The 19,426-nt window shown below is 27.7% G+C and overlaps 1 protein-coding gene across 3 annotated transcripts in view; it reads right to left on the bottom strand.

Annotated features, from left to right (window-relative positions):
- Window positions 1–19,426, bottom strand: part of LOC148226414 (lachesin-like) — a 166,833-nt gene that overhangs the window by 74,426 nt on the left and 72,981 nt on the right. The window lies entirely within an intron of this gene.

The raw sequence follows: 19,426 nt of genomic DNA on the forward strand, positions 1-19,426 counted from the left end.
ATAAAAATATAAAAAAATAATGAAGCATTGAATATTATATAATTTTGTATTACTAAACTGTTTTAACAAAGTTTACGAATTACTTGGCATGTGATCAAAATATTTTTTTTATTATAGAATATAATAAAATGTATATTTTATGGCTTGTAAAATAAATCTGTAATTAATTAGTCTATTACTCATACAAATAAATTGAAATGTAAAATAACACTTAAATTCAACATTTATTACATAAAAACTATTACATATCATTTAATAATTTCTTTATATCAAAATTATATATGTATAAAATTTAATCAAAATTAATATAATTAAAATCGTTATGTAAAGAGTAACGATTAAAAACATTTCAATTCAATATTTTTTAACATTGACGCAGAAAAAACAACAACGGAAAATAATTGTGAAGAATAAAATTTATTTTATTTTCTTAACAATTTCACCCCTTTTAACATTTTTCCTTTCGTCACTCTTTTAGTTAAATTTAATCTGAATCGATATGACTTTCACTTCTTTGATACTGCGAAGCCAATATTTTTCACCGTATTTTTTTCTTCTATTTTTATCGCATTAATTAGGAATCATCTCTATCGTATTAGCCCCCCCTACCCTACTCCCTCGTTGTTATCATTATCTGACGAGCGAATTTTGGTACTCGCGTTATCAAAGGCTTTGCTTTCAATTAGCGGGGCGATTTAATCAGTGCCAGGTAGTGCGTCGGCTGCTAGTTGCGAATTCGCGCTATTATTAAAAGCCGACCGTCGTAAATCGAAATATTACAACTGGCACGTTTTTGGTTACGCCCTTCTAGCACTCCTGTAGGTACATTCGTATTGCTAAGGTCGTTGTAAAGCATAAATATGCAAATCGTATTTAATCTTACGTCACAACATGACTTCATCTAATAAACTCATCAACAGGTCGACCCCTGATAATGTTAACATGTCTGTTTCTCAATATATGTATGCAATTAATATAAGAAACATTTTTGGTTCTAGAAAAACAGGATTTAATAAAAGCGCAAGATCAGAATTAAGAATCGCCATAAAACTTTACATATAATGACTTACAGAATAACTAAACATCACTCGGAATTTATATGCTATTGTCACGTTCGAAAAATCCTAAGTTAAAAAAATTTGGCGCTCATGTTAGCCTAATTGGCCAATATAAACTCGTTCACCGTTTGACAAAGCTGTAGACATCATCAATAATATAAAAATTCAAATTCAAGTGGCACCTAAACATCATCAGAGAGTCCTGGAGCGTATTTTATATTGCTGATTCGAGACAATTCTGGCGAATCACAGATGGGGATGTTAGTGGGCCAATTGCATCGCTTCTTGGACACATCTACGAAATATGTTTACGCCTTAAAACTTTCAGCTAGCTACATTCAGCGATCGTTAAGAATGGAGTAAATGTAAGAATAATCCTCTTTGCGCAGAGAAGGACGCATTGTCTATCACGCATCATTTTCACACAAAATTATACTTTTTTCCGTACTAGAGATTACAAGTGATTAACATCTTGGGATGAAAGATCTTATATATGATCAGTGAAATATTAACAATTAATAATGCAATTGTTTAGTCCTAAGCTATCTCTTCTCGTTGTTAAGGTTTTGCTTTTGAGACGAGTTGCTATTTATTTTCATATGTTGTTGTTTGCGCAGGTATTTGGAACCTCTATAAGTGTATTGTAATAAAAAAATAAATTAAAATATTTATGAGAGGATAAAGTAACGAAATCAAATTGAGGAAGCCAAGATTATAATCTGTACTTTCTTATATAGTATTTTGTATTTAATTTTTAAATTACTTTTTTTATGCAAATTTTTATTTCTTGGAACATTAAAAATATATTTGTACAGAAATATATTCCCAAACGATATTTCAGACGTTTGATGTTTATTTTGTCGATTTTTTAATAAAGTCGGAAAGTTTCAGAACATTCAATATCAAGACTTTGTGATTCGATCCACAAATGGATATCAAATGTTAGAATACTATTATATTATTATAATACACACAAAATAATAATTGTTTTTAAGGAAATATTGCCGGTATACTATTTTTTTATTACGGGTATGAGATTTAAAAATGTGATGCTGGATTAAAAACTGGTATCTGAATAGTAGGTACATTATTTTATTAATATCCGCTACGGGTAATGAACTTAAAGCTCTGCCTTTACTAAAGTGGAGCATAATAAAATTTATATGGCTAGCAGCACGACGAACTCTTCTCTAATTGTAATTTAAACTAATAAATTTATATTTGTATATCATATATAAACGTTTACAATTTTGTAAGTGAATAAATACATTAAATTTATTGTTAAGCATGCTACGTAAAAATAAAATCTAAAAGTGATATATACGATGATAGAACTAGTCGTAAAGTTGGCGAAATAGGGTGATTAAAAATCAGATAGTGAGCCAATTGGAATTTAATCGAACGATTTAATGGTTATATTCATATAATAAAAACGATAGTTTAATATATTTGGTATATTTCTCTTTATTTTATTTTTACAGTCAAGATTTTTATATACTATATATGATACATGAGCATACATTTATCCGCTATTATTTCATAGATGTTGGTGGCTATTTTACGTCACGTACTCAATTTTTCACATAACCTATGCTCTTTCAAGCAGAAACATGAAACATATAAGCATATTTAACCTGTTAACAAAACTCTCTTTAGCCATTACCGGTATTTGGATCCTACGAGTCCAACCCAATGGACGGCATCCAGCTTTTGCCGGCCAGATGAGCGGGATCCACCCCCCGTAGCACTACGTTATTTATCAGAGTCTCAGTAGTATTTCTCTCGAGCACGTTAGGAAACGTTCTCATGATACAAAATTGCCATTGCATGCTATTGCGAAATTCAATAGCATTGCATTTCGGTGCGCTTCGTCCTTGTTACATCACTTTCTCCCTGATCTTAGAGGGACATTTGTATTGCCTCTGTTTCAGTTTTAGCAATGCTTTACTTGTCATTGGTATTCCAAAGGACGCTACCTTGGGTGGGTAGTCTTAGAGTTCACTTCCTCTCAAGAGTTTGGGATTCAAACCCAAGAGAGGTCCAACGTGTGGTCGACTGGCACCAAACTTTTTGGACAGTGTAGCATGTCCTCTCTTTCTGTATTGCGTTATTGCCAAGTACGATAGACTAATGGTGTAAGTTAGTGACTAATTCTCTATGTACTCAAGTGTTTTTTTAATAAATTTGTATCGTATCTAAGAAGATGTATCGTATTACAGAATAAGTAAATATTATATGGTATAACAAATGTATTTTTTTTCTAATACATATTTTTGCCACCCCTAAATACACTTTGTATATTTTTAAAACGTTGCACCTAGGGATGGTTGAGTACAATATAAAAGGGCATTACTTATTGCTCCCCCTTTTTACAATCGCAATCTGTCTAGAAAGCTTAGCTTATTTATTCAATATTTTAAGCATATGTAAATAATTCACTTAAATTAAGATGTAAAATGTTAGCAATAAATACTTTAGAAAATCAACTGAAATGACTCATGGGTAGTAAATTTTAATTATTAGATAATTTAAAAAAAGCAAGAAAGAACAGATCAGAATTAGTCCCATATTATATTTTTTTAATTGCTACCTTTTTATTGGTAATAAGGTTAAATTGGTTGAGCAGTAAAATTAATTTATCAACAAAACTTATTAATAAATATGTAATTCAATGACTAGCAAACGTCGTCTATGGAATGCCTCAACAATTATTCTATAGATACTCTTATATTCTGAATACACCCTTATATATTTTTTTCTAAGCTTTATATTTTATTTGCGATTAGGCTTTTATATAATCTAAGAAAATCAGTTTTATTGCTAATAGTTAAATTATCGTCTATAACATTGAATATTAAATATATGACTAGTTTAGTGTTATAGTTGATTTCGCAGTAAACAATACTTTGCTTTGAGAATTCATGTTTTAGCCAACTATAATTTAGTGTATTTTATTTTAAAATATTGTAATATAATATTATAAAATCATTATTATTATTATAATGATCTGAAAATGTAATCGAGTCTGTCCCAGAAACAAAATATATATGATACGTATACACAACAGCAATCACAATATTAAATTGCTACAAATAACGAACATCGTCATGTATTATGCAATAATACAGCCAAGTATTAATAAATATACACTAAAATAAAAATATGCACGTTTATTTTAGTAAGTCCCAATTCTTATTAACAACTAATAACTAGAAAATAAAAATTAATCATAATAATTTTGAATGATATATATTTAGAGTACGCTCGGGATAAGGATTCTGGTTTGTTATTGTGTGCGTGAACTGTGTGGCTCAAAAGAATTTCGCTCAGAATATTTAATTTTTTTATTTTAAAAGAAAATATATGTTTATTTAACATACATACATCTGAGCTAAGTTGGAAATTTCAACGGACAATTAAAAATATATTATATAATCGAAGAAACCAGATATTGATGTCATTAATTAAATATTTGCAAAATTCAAAATCTTTCACTAGTCAAAAAAATAATGAAGTCATTAGCTATTCTTCAAATGCAAAAAGATATATAATAAAATGGGGAAAGAAATTATTCGTAGATTGTTTAATGGCTCGATGACTCTATTAAATCATTAGAATCCATTGAATAAATTAAAAAATTATCATTGGCGCAACGATAAGAATAATAACTTTTTTAAGCCTTACAGAGAATAGTGTAAAAAAACCAACAACGTACGGATTAATGGAAAAATAATTAAAATATTTTAATCCACGGGTAAGAGAACGAATAACTTACAGTGAATATTTGAAGCCTTGATATCAATTAACCCAGATATACCCAAGAAATTTTGTTCTCTTAAAATTTCATTTATAAATAAAAAACAGTGGAACGAGTTTAGTGACCTACCCATGGGACAGTGGGCATATCTGGGTTTTAAACCAATATGAACACAAAATTATTTTAAATAAATCACTAGAGAAGATCGAACTTTTATGCCACACTGCACTTTAATGACGAATACCAGCGTTGACGAATCAACGACTGTCCTTAAAAGAAAAAGCGAGACAACGAAGTACACGCTACATCGCTTCTCCCTCTTATATACATGTACACGCACACAATAACAAACCAGCATCCTTATCCTGAGCGAAGCTTAGACAAACTTTGCCACAGCCTCTCAAGAGTAAACATGATAGTCGTGTGAAATGACTGATATATACTTGAATAGTGCGTGAATCGCAAAAAATGTAATATCAAACAACTAATCAGAACAATTTCAACATATGCTGCTCGGTGTTGATTAATTGTATGCGCTGAAAACGGGTAGTAAAATTGTTTTCAATACAGACAAGTATCTGTGTTTCTTCTTTCGCATTGTGAAGTCCTACGCTGTGTATAAATATTTATAATATTCGCTATTGAGAGAAATTAAAAATAACTCATGATTAGCAGTATTATTTTAAACAAATATTTTAACTTTGTCACTGAGCCTAGGTATCTTGTAATTCTTCTCTTATCTATCTGACTAGTCCTGATTGCACTATTGTGTAGAAACCATGTACTAAACTTGTGCTTTTTTTCTTAATTATTAAAAAGTCTGTGCTAAGAAATATACTTTTAGCGCACAGCTTTACCCACTTCAAAGTTTTCAATAAAATGTTAACAGTTAATATTTTGATTTATCTTTATAAGATAAATTAAATTCTATTTAAAATAACATGTTTTGTTACTGATATTAAAATGTAAATATAGTTGTTTTTCATGAAATAATTTCACAGGCGTATAAAATAATCATAACTGTATGTTTTCAACAAAGATTTTTTTTCGCAAATGATCGTGTATTTATAACACAAATAAAAATAATGATTAATTAACATTTCGTTTTCGGCTATGTCGGCATGAAATGGGTTAAGCGGCCTTTTCGCTTCCCCATATTGAATTATGTTCGGACATTAGGTGTATTTTTCGCGAAAATTGCCGTCATTTGCGCAAATGCGTGATTGCGGCCGAAGAACTGCGGCAGGAAATATTTTTCGGTAGCTCCTGCAAGGCCTGATTTAAGGACCGCATTAGGGGTGGGCCCCCGCGGTCCCGAGGCACGTGACCGATGAAGTGTGTACGCCGTCTAGGGCCCTCTTCTTTATACAAATTGATTCCATTTAACACTCACGTGTCCCTCTTATTTTTTCAGCACCATAGATAAATAAAAGCGTGGATATTTTATATGATATATACATACGTACAAGATATACACTTACGGTCCCTTGTATTATAAATGTATTATATCAAATTCAATGGCGAAGGTTTCGCATAAATGTGCTGATTTTAATATATGAAAAAATAAATAAACGAAAGTATGTAAATGAGTTATATTAAAATAATATACGCTACCATAAGAATAATTGAGAGAATTCGTTTAAATTAAATTATTTGGATTGGTTTTTGTTGAAATGTAAAATATAATATATTTTTTGCTGTAATAATACTAATATTTTACTTCACGCTTCCTCAATTATATATTGTGTTAAAACTTTGTTCGAGTTAGCAAGGGATCACTAGGTATCTTATTTTTTTCTCTCTTAAAAATGCGGATCTTGATATTTAGGTTTGCAGAATAATTTATTAAATAAATATTTTATTAGCTGTTGAAATATTTAATGTGTATTGCGCTGTTTGAAAACTATATATATATATATATACGTTTAGATTTATATAAGTATATTTTATATCATTTATACGTTAAACGAAAATATTTTTTAAAACGTACTAAAAAAATAAAAATATAATAAAATATTTTTAATTACACCATAAAAAAGTAAACCATTAATATTAAAAATGATTTATTGTAAAGGTTAATAAAAATTGCAATATTATTAGTACGATACAAAAAAATAAATAATGGTTTGTATATTTCTAACTCTAACCCTGTGTAAATTTATATTTATATTTATGTACAACTTTGCAGACATCTGATTTAAAATAGGCAATTATTTATATATCATATCATGCATATAACATTTTAATACAAATAATACAATTGAGGCAATTAAATTCAGCTTACAGCATTTTCGAAAGACATTATATTTACAATTTATTCAGCTTATGTCTCTTATTATTCCAATTTAAAACATGGGTTTTTAGTTGTATTTGTAGAAAATTAAATTTAATATACTACAATATTGTTGCCAAAAGCCTCAATTTTAAAATCACACCATATATTAAATTGTCTTATGAGTTACTAGTATCATACATAAGGTAATATTTAAATGAATGATACTAAAGTTTTAAAAGAATAATAATTTAAAAATAACCTCAAAAAAACTCTTTTATGCTATCAATAATTTCAATTTGCATTATTTTTTTTAATTACGATTTATATTTTATTCATTTAAAATTTAATTTTGGACACTAGAATATTTTTACAGATTCTTATATAATATATAAAAAAACATTAAGGTTTGAAATAGCAATACAGAAATTACTTAATATTTTATTCATAAATTATACTTTTAAGAAATTTGCCTTAAGAAGCCTTTAGATTTGTCTTAAATCACTTCCGTTCCACTGTTACTAACCTTCTATATAGTTACAAAAAAGGAATTATTAGATGAGAAATCAAATCATATAAAAACCTTAAAAAATAAGCTTTAACTATGTTGAAAAATATCTTTTCAGGGTACTAATATAATCTTAAAAGCTTTCATACATATTTCAATAATAGAACCATAATCTTTCAAAAGCTTAATCTTGTTTTTATTTAACATGTTTATATTTAGTCAGCGATTTTAAATAGCTCTTTTTTTTTATGTCAGTCCTATTTTTAACATCTGACAAAATTTCAACACATAATATGAATTTAAAAAAATGCAATATATATTTTTTAAATGCAATTTACAAAAAAGTTACTCAAATAGTTATTGTACCTAAACCTAGAAAGCATTTAAATGTATACGTGCGTATAAAGTAATAAGTTTTCTATTAATATTAATAAGATTCAGTTTATAACAATTATCTTAAGTAGGCTAAAACCATTACTGCATGAAAACAGACTAATTTATGTCATTAATTTGTGTTTCAGCAACAAAATTACACCATTAAGAAAGCTCACAGATTTTTTGGAATAAAAAATAAAAATAAAAATAAAAACAGTAAAACAACGCAGTATTTCTTTTCATCTCAAAGGTTAATAATAGCGTTTACTATTAAATAAAAAAATAAAAACCATTTAGTAACTATTTTATTCTATAGCCCTTTGTAAAATTTATTGGCTAACTGGTTTGAAAGTATTTAAATACCAACATGAAATTAAAATTTAGATTACAGACAAACAATTTAACATCGTAATAATCCAAATATTTTTAAGCGAAATAATTAAATCAAGATATTAATCTAAGAGCAATGTAAGAAAAGATTAAGTATGTCAGTAAAATACCTATTTTTATAGGTATAGTATACTGACATAGTATGCTTTTCTGTTTCTTATGGATTAATTGTTATAATGACAAGAAAATATAATTATTATTTTTCTGGAATGTTAGTCAATTTTATATATTGTTATTAAATACGAGTACGCTTCTGCGACGGCCAAAAACTATGTTAAAGTAATCGTTAACTTTCTTCAAAACGTTTGAAGCGTTGCTCGTTTCTCAGAATATCTCAAATTTCGCTAATTTGACGTGCGATGAAAAATGAATTATCAAGTGCGATTTCGCCAAAGTGCCTACACATTATAAATTTTACGCTTCGCCGGAACAACGAACGCATGTCAGGAATTTTCCTTTGCTCGTTTTAGGAATTTAACGATTTTTTTTATTTCAAGCATGCACGATGAAAATTACTCTCGATGAAATTACTCTCAATCTTGGCCGCCGAAAAGGAATGCTTAACTTAATGATTTTTTTTCAAACGGTGGCAAATGTTTTGATTTATGAAGCAGAATTTATTTATTGTTCGCGAATCGTTTCGCCCAAATTGCCGTAATAAGTCATCTACTACGCTTAATACCCGGCATTGTACTCGGCAGTATGCAAATAGCACAAATTGTATTCTGTTGACGGAATTGCTGAAATGACAAGTGTCCTCTAGATATTAGTATTATAATATTTAATGTACACACGATGCGCGTACAGCCAAAACAATGACGTCTTATGCCGAACACACATCATATGCCGAATTCAACAATGGAACGATTGTTATTGCAGGTTCACAATTGTTATTCGATAATTTATTGTTTGATTTCACGGTTAAGTACTAATTATGTAAATTAATTCAAACTATTAATTTTATTAATAATATTCAGCACAATATTCGTGTTAACAATGCGATAGTGACATAAATTTATTTTATGTTCAAAACAAGACAGCGCTTGCTTTTATGATAAACTTTTATACAAAATAATAAATAAGTAATGAATCAAATACATCAAAATGAGTTTTACGCATTAAATCAAAATATTAATTTTTTTAAAACATATATAGTTGCTTTTTAAGGTACGTTCGAAAAAAGTTTAACGAGAATTAATATAGGTTTTGATTGTTGTCATTGTAGATAATAAATACAACTTTCCTATATATATATTTTTCATTCTTAGAATATCGTAATACAAATTAAAGAAGTATAAAGGAGTTTTAATATAAATTTACATTTCTTTTTTACCATTAACTGTTTAATATCCATTATAGTGTGATATAAATAGAAGTTACGTAGAAAAGTGTACCAGCAACTTCCGTTAAGTGTTAAATTAATCCTCATAATAATTAATACATATATTAAATAATATTTTTTTTGCTATTTACACATACATATATAAGTGCTCTTTTTTTATAATATTTGTAAAACTGAATTAATACATTTATTATTCTGTGATTTTATTAAGAGTCACGATTATATAATATTACCTTATTTTGTTATAAAAATCGAATAGGAGTATTTTTTAAATTAAAGGCATAATAATTATGTCGTATTTGTCAAACATTTGTTTATAAAAAAAAGTTTTTAAAAATCATAAAAAAACCTGTTTGATGTTTTACTAAGAATTTATATAAATCATAAATTAATACATTCTTAAAATTTATTACTTTATGAAACTAATGTTACGGTGTCGTAATGAAGTTAAAATACTATATAATTTATATTTAACGATCTTTAAAATACTATATACTTTAGGGAAAAAAATTATCGCACGCGCATTTCTTTCTAATTCAATCAAAAACGTTCGCTCGTCATTAGCATAATAATTTGTCGTGCACACAAAAAGCGGTCGTAAAATTCGCTTTTATGAAGCCTTTGACTTTCGCCGTTCCATTTTTGCAAAAAAAAATGTACAACACATAAATATGTAATATTTATTTATATTATACACACTGAAAAAATGGGGGCGAGAAATGTGGGGCGGATAAAATTATGCCGCCATGATTAGCGCCAATCTCGCAAATTGTTATACGTTTTTTATCGACCCTAAAAGAAATACGTCCAAGACAATCCCGCTGGATTAAATTTAAAAAAAAAATATATGTTACAGGATGCTCCTTTTTGGTTTGGTGGTGAGCGATGGGCAACATTCGTAACGGTAACAACAATGCAAGAGGGTCGCCGCGAGAGGAAAAAGTAAGTATGAAAGTAATGAACGCGAAGAAGTAAACAAATTTAGGGGGTGAATTTACGCAGTGTTTATATATATCTATGTATACATACTACTGTGCGAGTGTGCGTTTTTCCAACAGTCTTATTTTTATTACGTAATTTTCTTCTTACTGCCCCGTTCCTGCACCTCCAGTTTAATTGTGTTTTTTTTATTTACTCCCGACATTAAAGTTCCTGCACAAGGCCCGAACCCTCCACAAATTAAGCGAGAATATATACATATGTATTATATGAATACAAAATCAGTTTTTTTAATGTTTTTAGTAACTAACTTAACTGTGACGATAACGTAACATTAAACCAGTTAAGACTCATATGAGATTTGTTATATAGATATAATTTATTCATTTTATATTGAGTATAAACATAATAAGTTTTTTTTATAATTAGCTTTAGAGTTGTTAATAATGTATGTTTTCGGTTCGGAAAATATTCTCCGAAAGATAATTCCTGAGAATTGTATAACAAAAACAATTGTTATTTACATTTTAATCAAATTTATTTTGATCTTACTGAAGAAAATTTTATAAGAATTCCAATGTGAAATAAAATTAATTTAATAAAAAAAATTAAATATTTAGTTTTAAATTATAACAAATATAATTAAACAAATTTAATAAAAAAAAATATTATTCACAATATTTTAAAACACTAAAGAAATGTGTTGTTTGCTTAGGTGCATTTTATCAGACATACAGTAGACATTGTATATATTGATTTAAAAAAATGCTTTTAATAAACTTTGTTCTAGTTGTCAGATCTCGAATTATAACTAGGTTATACGTCGTATATACAGATTTTGAGAAGGTCTTCGACAATTAATAAATATTTATTTTATCATTTTGTATCTACATATTTTTAAAGCAAAAATGCTGGTTTAAAACATAAACGATCGCTTAAAATTTTTTTTTGTTTTACTTTTTTATTATTTTTAAAAAATGAGTTTTAATTAAATGTAAATATCAAAATATTATATTACATTTACAATAAAATATTATTTTCTTACAAAAGAACATTCATTTTACGAGAAGCCTTGATTATGCACCAAGTGTAATCCTATTAGACTTTCATAAATAAAATCTTTGACAGCGTTATGTTGGCCTTAAAGAACAAAAGGATCGGAAAAACGCTTATGCATTTCTACAATCAACTTTTGTGACTTCGTCGTTAAGCTGACAAAGACAATGTTGGACGTTGCAAAACATAATTAAATAATTCGCAGTAAACGTTTTATGCGTCCAACGTTAAATATTCGTGTAGATACGTTTTTTTATTTACATCTTTAACGTGATTTGTTACGTGGAATTTTTAATATCGCAACACACTATGCATATTAATCACGTTTTTTTGCGAAAGAGAAGCGGTGCTAGCTTTAATAATGAAAAATTTGTACGACTACTACATTTATTATAAGTTTTAATAAAATGATAAATTTGATAAAAAAAAACTTTTAGCTTATTAAAAATAATTTAAAATTCATTTTGCTGTTTTTAAAAATTATTTTTTTGTATATCATATTTAAAATTGTATTATTAAAACGCTTTGCTTATGAATACATATATGAACCAAATAATATCTATATTACAATTATTATTTAATTTATTACTTTACTTAACATACTAATATGAGAAAAATATAGCATATAGGACTTTTAGCGTGCGTTGGTATTGATGGGATTTATTTTATCATATATCAACTTCGTCTTTTCGAGACTTTGCGCAAACTTTAAAACCCATCGCTTGAACTCCCCGGATTTGGATATTCCGTTGCGATCACGTCTCATTGAACTTAACACACGAGATTCGAAACTCACGTCCCTCTTACTTATATAATAATTAATATTTTGAATTTTAATTCATTATGGGTTAGGCTATGCCTGAAAAGCTCTTCGCCCCTCCACCGTTAAACAAACGGGAGCTTATGGAAAACAAAATTCGCATTTATAAAGTATTTATAAAGATTTTAATTTAACTTTCGCAATTCGAATTCGCTCCGCTCTTATTTCGCGCTTCTCACCTTAATATCTCTTACTTATAGGTGTATGATCGTACTTCTTACTCGTCAAGAAGAACGCTTTCGTACTACTCGGCAAGTATAGATTCTCGAGGTTGCAGAGCCAACGGAGCAGCAAATTATGCATTCTAGACTAAGTTTCCAAAGTGGAAACATGCAACTATTGCATTTAGGATTACGGTCACAATAAGCAGATCAAAGATACGCGGTGTATGAGAATATGGTTTTACAGATAAATAATTCGATAATTTTTAATAGGTAATTTCAAAAAGTCACATAATCTGCTTTACTAAAATCAGAAAAAAAAACCGCAGTAAAAAAATCAGATACAAATGTTGAGCTTTATTCTGCATAATATTTATAATCTTGATAAGCAAAAACATTTAATAAAATAAGTCAAAGAGTTGTAAAAATGTATCAAGTCATCATATTTTTATAATAGGTTGTAAAAATATTTTTAAGTGTTTTTGCTGTATTAAATTAGAAGTGGTTTGATTTTTCAATCCCCAGCAGCATTTCCATCGATTAGAAGTGTTGGCTTTAGATACTCTAAAATCTGGCAGAAATTTTGAAGTTTCTCCTTGAATATTTTCTCTGTTATCTAAGCCTTACTGTTTAACATTTACATTTTTTTTAAATGTGTTTTTTAGGCTGAGGTGTCATTTGAAGACTCACTGTATTTCCGTCATAGGGAAAAGTTTTATTATACAATGCGATTATTAAGTAGTTTATTATTTAATTATTAGCATTGAATACTAGAAGGGCTGTAATACGTCAAAAAATATAGTTATATCAATACAACTTTAATACGAATATGTTTTTATAGGACACGCTATATTTTATTCAATATAAACGTATAGCCTTGCTATTATCCATAATTTATATGTATAAATACTGCCTCAATTACTTGTAAAGCACTCTGTCTGTTTAACTTAATCTCTTGCGCTTCTTTAATGACTGTTTTTTAATATATTCACTCTCCATGCAGCAAAAATGGATTAAGAATATTCTGTGCCCAAAGCTTGACTTTCATTTTGTACCCTGATAGAATCGTAAAAATTTTAACTACCTCATCATTTAAAGACCCCGAGCACGTTCCAACATCGCCATGGGGATAATACACCACCGTATTTGATGATCCTAATGGTATTTTGATCTCTTTGAGTGTCTTCCGGCTTTCAGATTATCGGTCCCAAAGTCGTCTTAAGAGATTATGTCCGAATCATATTAATATTTATTAAAAACTTACATACATTTCGGTGATTTCTTCCGTCGTCGGACAACTCTACACATACATATTTACGCGTGCGAGTTAAGGTAAAGATTTCGTTTTATATGAGAGATGTTATAGTTGTCACCCTAGGTCGTAAAATAAAATGTCCTGGCGGTAAAACCGTAAATAACGTTCGCATAAATGAACTCATGGATGATTTATAAAGGTGGATATGGCCATTTTGGTTTTATGGCTACGTCGCTCAGATGGTCAATTCAATCACAGGTGGGACTTTGTGTTTTCATAGTTCAAAATATATATTTTTTTTTCACACTGTTCTATCATATCTCGCATATAATAAAAATTTTAATTTTCCGCTTTATTGCCTATATCGATTATTTGTTAAAAAAGTCCAAAAAATAATTTAGTATTATCATAGAGCTTTATTAAAATTGAAATGCGCCATTTTGTTCGAGTGCGATAAGCATGCATGGGTTCACAGGGTTAATTCTTTAATTATAACTTTTCAAGGGTGAAACACAAAGCAATCGCATTAACCGGACTTTTGCTCCGCTGTATAATCGGAGTAAAACTAACATGAAATTATCCAATTATTACTATGCAAACGACGTTTAACAATAAGAATGCTTGAAAGCAATACATATTCTGTATGCGGAGTTTATTTGGGAGTAATAATTACGGTTTCGTGTTTATATAATACACAAACAATATACTGTATGTATATGTATACAATATTTACACAAATAGTGTTTTGTTACTTGAATATATATTTTTAATATCTATTTAATATACAGCATGAATTAACTTTGAAAATAGTAATATTTGTCTTATTTAATATGTTGCTTCTTAGAGTACTATCATATGTAACCAGTATATCAAATAACTTGGTACTAATAAATAACAAGTATCATTATGATTAGGTTCAATCTAGGGCTTCCAAGCTAGTTAAAACTAAAACCGATTAACCAGTTTTTTGGTCATTTAAAAAAATTAAAAACTGCTTTTTTGCCTCGTTTAACAGTTTTTTTAAAAATATATTTAAATTAAATAAAAAATACTATTTTTTATTAAAAATTATAAGTAATACACAGAATCAATTAATAAATTCCTAAGCAAAGCGACAGCGATAAAACTCATTTCTCAGAAAAACCGTTCCAAAAAGGATTTCTTCAGAACATATTTTTTGTGAAAAGCTCGGCCAATATCTGATAAACTGTCAGCTGGTTGAGGTAAAATTTTAAAATAATGAATATTCTACGGCCATTAAATACATTCATAAAATGTTACCTTGTCTAAGTCAAGGTTAAAAAATTAATAGCAAACTTGTATTTTTAATATTATTTATAGTATTTTTCTTGTCAGTATATTTATTTTTATCCATAATTATTTATTTTATTTTAAATTTTTCACAATTTATAATTTATTTTGTAGATCTGCTATAAAAAAATAAATAATAAATTAATATTCTTAAATATAATAAAAACTTGTTTTCGTGCATTTGATTATCTATTTCTGGTTATTTTACTATGAAAATCTGGTTATTTTACTATATATTTTTAAGTAATAAAATTTATTTTTTGCATAATATTACACAAATATTTAAAAAAATTATTTTTTTAAATAAAAATTTAAAATATACAAAATATTTTAATTTTCCGAGAAAGGTTAAGACTAGTTAACGGGTTTTTAATTTGTAAAATTAAAAAAACCTCTTATTTTTGCCAGTTTTTTGGAAGCCCTAATGTTTGATCAAAAAGAGAGAAAAAATAATAAAAGTTTTAGATAATCAACTACTTTATATTACATTATCAAATATTGCATTAAACAAGTTAAGCTTAAACAAGAGTCGGGTGAAAACATTTTTCATACTAGACATACAAAATAAAAATAAATTACTTATGTTATAAACAGCAAAAACATTAAAAAACTTATCTCTATTTATAAATTACAAATAACTAAACTTTCAGAAACCTTTTTCGAAAGCTTTTTTATTTACCATTTTACACATAAAAAGGAAGAGTGCAAGATGGGATAAGAATTATTACGCCTTGGAACAAGCAATAAATAATAGAATAATTTCAAATGATTTTGGAGTTGTGTGATAGCAAAAAACAAATATAATCGACTGAATTATTACTAGTGGTTAAACTAGGTTAACCATTCTGATTCTGAGCCAAAAAATTATAAAAAAAAAACAAAAGTTACGCTGTGAACGAAAATAATAAATTATTAGTAATCAATGGACTAGACGTATTTAGATACAATAAAATAAGATACAATACACATAAATGAAAACAGTATTACTATATAGATTAAAAAAACATTAAAGAAAACACAAGACAATAGTCTAAAATTATTATATTATAATATCATCTCATCATATTATCGTTTCTAAGAAGACTTTTAGTAGGTTAAATCATTTATATCTAAACTTAAAAATGTAAATCATGAACTAGCACGTTTTTTCACATAAATTGCTTTTTAGATTCAGATATTCAAAATCTCATTTTCTAAATCAAAAACATATAATGAAGCACCTATATAAAATGAAGCACCTACTACTTTACAAGTGTTTTTAGTGGCCGTAATTAGCAATTTTATTTTAATCATTTTAATTTTATTTTATTTTATATTATATTTTATTTATATTATTTATGATTTTATTTAATTGTACATGCAGTTTCGTATAACTTGTTCCGTTGGTAAAAAGTCTGCCATCGTAAATTTTTTGGACCCAATTTTTTTAATTATCGGAATGTAGAGTTTATATGTGCATCAACATATATACATATAATATATAGCAAAATACGTACTCAAATATCAGCGACAAAAATTCGACTGACTGTTAAAAATTCGATATAAAAAAATCGACATTCATTTCGAAATTACATATAAACTCGAAAGCTGTAAAATTCACCCTCCCTCAGATTTTAACAGAAAGAAAAATAGTAAACAAGTACTGAATTAGAAGGATAACCTAACCATGTTTTGGAATATCTGCTTGCTCATTCACTATCGCCTCAACACGTAGATGGTCCACGAAGAAACATAAGATTAATTAACAATGAAGATTTGCCATAAAATATTATGTTCATGCGTTATTCTTGCAATCAATGTCTTATATGCGTACTCACGTAGTTTGGGTCAATATTCTCAGAACGCAATCGACAGCCAGGGATTAATTCCCACGATGAAAGAATTGTGATGATAGATCGCCATATTTCTTCTATACTAAATCCGAAACTTACATTAAGTGGGCAATAATTCATTGTGCGCGCGTATATAAGGCCTCACATAACAGATATTGTGACCAATAATAACCACTGTATATAAAATATATCGAATTAACTATATCATTGTTATTAGCGATATTTATGTGCTTGGAGAAAACTTTTGCAGCGCTTATTTTCATCCGCCCCGTGAAATATTAGATCGTTTTTAATATAAAAGATGGAGCGCACTTTGAAAATATTAGAAAATTGCAAAAGAAACGCAAAAATCTTGAACCGTTCTCTATTGAATTGATTCGGAAAATGCACGTGGATGCAATTCGATTTACGTGTAGAATAACTGCTCTCAAAATAAAAATATAAAAAGAAAATCTACATATTAAATGTGTAGATAGTTGGTGATGTGTTTACAAAGTAAAACGTCCTCTTTTAATTAATTAATACGCTTTCTTCGTGATTGAATTAATTGCCAAGCCGATGAACAATCTCGAAGAACCGGTTTACTTAATTGCGTTAAATAAATGAAAACGTATGAAATTTATTTACACCTACGCTCGAACGCTCGAATACGTTTCATTTTATATCACTGCTTTCCACCAAAATAATATCTAAACCTATGAGATGGGTAAAATAAACAAAGTCTCTCCTCGACTAGATTAATTACAATTTTGGTCGTTATACACACGACGAGAGAGCGCGCGTATTCCAAATGATAATTGAAAAAACTTTTATGGTCGAATATTGGTTTTCAATTGGAATTGGATCCAACTATATCAATATGATGCTTTTACCGATGAATGCGGATGTATTCACATATAAATGATTTAATAGAGTTTTTTATCGAACACATTCCCATAGAATATAAACAAAGATTCGTTAAAAAAAATTCAGATAAATGATTTTCAACTATAGTTTTGATTTTTTAAGTCTTAATACAATGCTTATAAAATTACAAAGTGTATTTACAATGTCAATTTACAATTACAACATTTTAATCAATTTAATCAGTTTTTAAAATACATTTAAACTTTAGTGCAGGGTTATCCAAAAGGTCGCATCGCACAATAAAATTTAAGATACTGTAATGTTGATTACAACTTTACTTTTCATACAAAAAAGAATTATTTATATTTTTAATAATAAAATGTTTTTATTATTCTATATCTGGTTAAAAATTGAGTTTGATTAATTTCAGTAAGTTTAAGGAACAATATTATAAAGTAAAAAATACATTCTGTTTAGTTCGTCTTTTAAATTATAGACGTTTATTTTATATAACTAGTTCGAATCCAAAATGAACGACCAACGTGTTTTGAATTTATATCGTATCTAGGAGAACAAAATTAGTGATTATTATATAATTTAAATACCGAGACCGATCATCACTTATTTGTTTTTCTTAGATTTTCCTAATCTTACAGATAAATATCGTTATGAATTGTGTCATCTATAAATTGTGCGATATAATAATAGTTTATTAATAAAATATATTGATTCACAGAAATGGATTTCAGTCTGGTGTCTCACTACTTACTAACTTATTGATTGAATGTATTATGTTACAACGCACTGTAATAGATTACCAATAAATGTGGAGCTTAACTTTTACATAAATTGACTCTTGAATTTATGTAAAATTTATTCATAAAGTTATGAATCATCATACATTTTTGTATTATACTCAATTTATATGATGTACATATATTAATTATAAATCAAATTTCAATATTAAATAAACCTATTTTTAACTATTTATATTACATATACATGTATAACTAAAGCAATCATAATTCTTATATTAAATATAAAAATTAAATATTATATGCGGATTTGTATTACATATATCAAAATATCTTGCAATGCAGGTGAGGTAATGTTGCTTACGAAGCAGCTCACATTTTCAAATTTACGTTTTAATATAACTTTGAGAGTCATTTATTTATAGGAGTCTGAGGAAAAACTTTCGCGAATTTATTTCCGAGAGGAGATGCTTTCCTCGTGGTCTCTTCACCGCGAGTAAAATTGTTGAAAGAGAAGAGATTAATATATTTTTATGTGGGACCTGTAAATATTTTCGACGAAATAAGAGAACCTTGCTTGCGAAATGCCAAAGTCATCGTTAAAGTTTAACCGACGGATTAAAGAAGAGTTGAGTGTCGTTAGCAAAATTTTTACTGAAAATATTCAACCTTTACTGTTAATTATCATTAAGGGAACTTTCATCATTAATAAAATTAAATATGATTAAACAGATTTCCTCATACTCTGA

Source organism: Plectrocnemia conspersa, unplaced genomic scaffold (assembly GCF_051122295.1).
Source record: "Plectrocnemia conspersa isolate PC_06_02 unplaced genomic scaffold, ASM5112229v1 ptg000014l, whole genome shotgun sequence".
In the NCBI taxonomy this organism is placed as follows: Eukaryota; Metazoa; Arthropoda; class Insecta; order Trichoptera; family Polycentropodidae; genus Plectrocnemia; species Plectrocnemia conspersa.